This window comes from Corvus kubaryi, unplaced genomic scaffold (genome assembly GCF_017639235.1).
Source record: "Corvus kubaryi isolate FWS band 111438036 unplaced genomic scaffold, C.kubaryi_AGA036_p1.0 74, whole genome shotgun sequence".
Lineage (NCBI taxonomy): Eukaryota > Metazoa > Chordata > Aves > Passeriformes > Corvidae > Corvus > Corvus kubaryi.
Window position 1 is genome coordinate 15,685,315 of NW_024582061.1, and position 5,641 is coordinate 15,690,955.

Sequence of the window (5,641 nt, forward strand, 5' to 3'; positions counted from 1 at the left end):
CCCCAGTCTCCAGCTCTAATGAAGATGTAAAGCACAGGAAAGACTCGTTGTGAAAAGAAAGATGCTGAGGGGGCAGCCAAAGAGGTATTGAGTGGTACAAGGCTTCCCACATGATTGTGCTGAGTTCTGCTGACCTATGTCCACCAGGAAAGTCTTTTGTAAACCTTCAATTCTTTATCATCACACCCACAGGTTGTCCAGCATCCTTCCCCTGCTCAAGCATACCTGCAGAAAACCCACCCCTCCTCTCCATGTCCTCAGGGCAGTGCCAGGTGTGGTGCCTCGCTCAGATCTAGCAAAAAAAGCTTTCCAGAAGCCTCAGTATATCCAGCCCTGGGCTTGCTCACCCCACAACATCAACACAAAGCTTCTGCCCTCCCTGGTGAGACCCTCTTGCCTCCACTTGGACTCAGCCCAATGCCTCAGGCCTGACACAGGGCTTTCCTCATTAAACACCTGTAGAAGGGCAGAGGGGAAGTCTCAGTGATGGGGTGAATCCCATGGAGCACAGTGGATGGGCACAGGAGCTGGCTGGGACAAGGTGATGTTGCTCTTGTCTGCACAGAAGGACAATAGAAGATACAACCAGTGACAGACAGGAGTCACAAAATGCCAGGAAGTTCTTTTTTTTTTTTTTTTTTTTTTTTTGACTTTCTTTCTCTTTCTGCTTTCTGGCAATCTGCAAAATTTATTACATAGATTGATAAACAGCCAGAAATGATGCTGAGCACTCCAGACTCTGCTTCCTCCTCCTTACTCTGAGTGGGGAAGCTGCCTCCCTCCCACGCATGAGCAAGAAGGGCTGGGGCCACCCGGGGAAGGGCATGACGGGTAAAGCAGTGCCCCCAAACAATTAAGCACTGTCCCAGGCACTGCACACCCTTGTCCTGGGAACAAAAGAGTCACACACAAGAGACCTGACTGTGAAGCCTCCATCCGCTTTCATCACTGACCCCCAGGGCAGTCAGGGCACAAGGTCAGCCCACTTAAACTCCAAACTCGGCCAGAAATAGAGCTGGGAAGTGGGCAAGGGTGGCCAACTGCAGGGGTCCCCAACCATTTGAGGGGTTCTTTGACTGAGCCATTTGATTTCATCAAAGACACATTTTTTTCTGGAAGGAAAATGGAGAGCAGTGGGTGTGAAAGGAGTAAGGGGGAGGCAGGGAGTTCACCATGAATTATGACCACTCTCAACAACAGTCTTTTACATTGCAGAGGTGAGGAGATGATGGGGTAATTGGGCATGTTAGACCCATGCATAATGAGGGCAAGTCTTTGCCTGTTTCCCACCCCTCACTCTGCTACTGCTCATGAGATGTGGTCCCCCAGATGCCCTGTCTCTATTCTGCTGTGGAGCTCAGCAACCCAAGGGCTCATCCCAAGGACCACAAGCTTTGATAGCACCTTGCCAGACTAGTAGTGCCCCTGGGCTGTGCAACGGCGTGTGGTCACGGCCCTGGAATGGAAAGGCTGAAAGTTGCCTTACAAATAAAAAATGATCAGCCAAGCCAGGGCTCCTGCTTTCCACCTGCAGAGTCTCACAAAACCCATTAGGCTTTAAGTCGTTGTTAGGGTTTTTCAGGTTGCAAGTACTGATGTAATGCCTTCATAGAGGTAACAGCTGCACCAGATGTCCTGAGACCTATCTCCTTGGCTGGGAGAAGTAGTCTGTGGGGACAAAGTCCAGAGGCACTGAAACATGTTTGGTGCACTTGGAAATACAATCTGCCACAAAGCATTGTCCGTTTCACCCAACTTGCCTCTGGATAAACCTTGGAGAATTCTAAGTGCAGGAAATTTCAGAGGAAGGACAATTAAAGCACCCAGTGAAAGCAGCCCCCTATTCCACCCCAACAGGGCCATGTCCCACCTGCCCCATACAGAGGCTGCTGCAAGTATTTGGAGCACCCAGCAGGAATGGGGTAGGGACAGAGCAGGCAGGCTGTGCAGTGATGGGCAGGAAATACAATTCCCACACTAACTCGCTGGAAGTTCCCCCCAAAACAGAGAACATGGCTCAAGGGACAGCTATCAAAGAGGATGTTAGTTCAGAGTTAGTTGTGTTGACACTGAAAACAGTAGCAGAAAAGCAGCCAGAAACATGAGATTCAGCACAGCCCCAGTACACAGAAATATATCCGAGTGCCAAGAAGCTAACCAGTCATGCAACGTGTGATCTGCTTGCAGACTCCTTATTACACGTGATGAAAGACAAGCAGAAGGGAGTTTTGACTCTCAAACTTTTCATGGATTGTGTACTTGGGGATAGAAAAATCTCTGTATGTGCAAACTAAGCCCTCTTGATTGAAGCCATATTGGTAGACTGTAAGCAGTGAGCCCAATTTTCAAGAGAAAGCTGCATTTCAAATTTTTGGTACAATTAATCAGACCTATTCTTGAAAACGAACAGCTTCCTGGGATTTTTTTAAAGTGTTGGCTGGCCTTGCTTTTTTGGATTTTAGGTAACCATTTTCATCAGCAATTCATTACTTTTCCCCTTGGGAGGAGGCGATCGGCTGGATTTCTACTATTGAGACAGACATGGCTTTAGGGCACATGCAGATTCATCCTCCAGCTCACACAGAGAGAATCCAATCGATCTTGGACACTTTGGGGCAGCTGTGCACAAAAGGCAGGGTCAGTCAGCACACGCATACAAAGGCCGATGCTTCAGGGATGAACTGAAGGACATGCACAACGTCCACACTTCACTGGAGCAGCACAAAACAAGGCTCATCAGACCTACAGGTTCTGGCCTTGTCAGTGTCAGCAGGTCTAGTTTTTCACCTCGGGCCAGTTCTGCTTCTTGTCTTTCTTTTTAATGGCAGGAGCTGCCAGCAAAGGAAACATTCACTGCTTGTTCACCTCCCTTGCAGCTCTAGTAGCAGGAGTGGACAGCAGGAGAAACGAGGTCCTGCAACTTATTTTAACCAGTCTGATACCCAGCCATGCACAAGGCCCTTGGGAGCAAGCAAATGATTCACGTTATGCAAGTGTTCTCCTATGTGTGTGAAAAACCTCTTTTTCCCCCCTTGCAGTAAAACAGGAGAAATATCCCAACTTTGCAAACCCTGAACCCAGGCCCCCTCCTGCAGCAGCAATTCCGGGCAGTGACCACACGGTGGCGATCCCCCCTTAGAAATAGAGCCCAGCCGGTGGCCGGGGGCGACCCTGCGAAGCCCGCGGGACACAGCGCGGGGAACAGCGCGGGACACGCGGCCCCCGCCGCACGGAGCAGTCCTGCCGGGCCGTGGGACAGACAGCAGGCTCTGGTTCTGCCTGTGTGACATTGCTTAATCAGCTGTCTGTATTAGCTGTCAGCTTCGGGAAGGCTTCTGCGGGGTGACATCTTTGCTTGTGTTGCAGGGTCTCTCTCAGGACCCCAGCGTCGCAGAATCTGTCCAGCTAAATTGCCACTGTCTCTAGGGATGGATATTCCACCAGCTCTCTGGCCTGATGTAACAGTGTTTATCCACCCTCATAGTGATTTTTTTTCCCCTTTTGTTGCACTGTAATTCCATCCTGCAACCCCTTCCTCTTGTCTTTAGCTGTGCAAAAACCCTCAGAAGAAGCTGGCTCTGTGTTCTCCATATCACCCTCAGCCACAGTCAAGTGCTATTGCATTGTTGAGCCCCAGCAAGCTCTTCATGCAGAGATCAGGGTCTGGCTCATCAGTTCTGGAGCTTCACTGATGTAAATTCCTGTCAGTGCCCAGGGTCAGGATGTCAGTCTCTTTTCTTCAGAGAGCTCCCACCTGAAGGACTGCATTTCCCATTCAGCTTCCCTTCATAAATAAACCACATCTTAAACCCAGGACTTCAAAATGATTATTAACAACACATTCTTGCCCTTGTAGTCCAGCATTGTGGGTGGCTTCAGTCAGTGTTTTGATGTATGCAGACAAGAGGCTCACAGGGTTGCATTCTGCTAACACTAACCACCCTCTCAGCCAGCAAGGGAGGTCATCGTCATGGGCCAGTCCTTGTTCCTAGTCACAGAGTTTTCAGTTCAAAGGGTACAGTGTTGGGGGGTTTTTTGATCTGCGTCAGTAAGTCGGGTTTGGCAGCCTGGTAATTGTTCAGAAGCCAGGAGAGGCTGGAAAAGATGACACATAATGCAAAAAGGCGACCACATTCCTCTGGGAAATCACAGCATTCTCCCAGTGATGGTACTGTCATGATGGAGGCAGGAAAACCATTTGAACACCCAACCACTGCCCACACACACATCGCAGAGGAGAAGAATGCGTGGAAGCCTGGTGATCCTGCCGCACACATGGCAGTGCAATGGTTTTGCACACAGCTGTGCTGACTGGCTTCCACATCTGCTGGCATCCAATGCTTCCGCAGGTCACTGCTGGCCTGCCAGCAGTAGGGGTGATTGTGCCAACCAGTTTCACAGAATCACTGAATCAATTAGGTTGGAGAAGCCCTCTGAGATCGTGGAGTCCAGCCTCTGACCGAACACCACCTTGTCAGCCAGGCCATGGCACTGAGTGCCACGTCCAGTCTTCCCTTAAACACCTCCAGGGACGGTGACTCCACCACCTCCCTGGGCAGCCCATCCCAACGCCCAGTCACCCTTTCTGTGAAGAAATTCCTCCTAATGTCCAACCCGAACCTCCCCTGGTGCAGCTTAAGGCTGTGTCCTCTTGTCCTGTCACTGGTTGCCTGGGAGAAGAGACTGACCCCCACCTGGCTACAGCCTCCTTTCAGGGGGTTGTAGAGAGGGATCAGGTCACCCCTGAGCCTCTTTTTCTCCAGCCTAACCAAACCCCACTCCCTCAGCTGCTCCTCACAGGACTTGTGCTCCAGACCCTTCCCCAGCTCCATTGCCTTTCTCTGGACACACTCCAACACCTCAGTGTCCTCCTTGTAGTGAGGGGCCCTGAGCTGGACACAGGATTCAAGGTGGAGCATCACCAGTGCTGCGTACAGAATCACAGAATCATAGAATGAACTAGGTTGGAAAAGACCTTTGAGATCACCAAGTCCAACCTATGACCTAACACCTCCCCATCAACTAAACAACGGCACTGAGTGCCATGTCCAGTTTTTTTTTAAACACATCCAGGCACAGTGAATCCACCACCTCTCTGGGCAGACCATTCCAGTGCCCAATCACTCTTTCAGGGAAGAATTTTTTCCTGACGTATAACCTAAACTTCCCCTGGCACAGCTTAAGACTGTATCCTAATCATGATCCCTTCCCCGGTCCTGCTGGCCACACTATTTCTGGTAGAGATCGGGATGCCACTGGCATTTTCGGCCACAGAGGCTCCCGCTGGCTCATGTTCATCCAGCTCTGACCAGCTTCCCCAGGACCTTTTCTGCTGGGCCACTTTTCCCCCAGCCTGCAGCGTCGCATGGGGTTATTGCGACCGAAGCGTAGGACCCGGCCCTTGGCCTCGTTGAGCCTCAAAGCTCTCTGCGTCCCCGTTGTCACCGCACTCAGCAGTCCGGGACGCGCTGCACTTACACACGCCCGTACCCGGCGAGTGCCGGGTGTTTGTGCCGGGTGTTTGTGCCGGGGTGTTTGTGCCGGGTGTTTGTGCCGGGGTGTTTGTGCCGGGGTGTTTGAGCCGGGGTGTTTGAGCCGGGGTGTTTGTGCCGCGGTGTTTGTGCCGGGTGTTTGTGCCGGG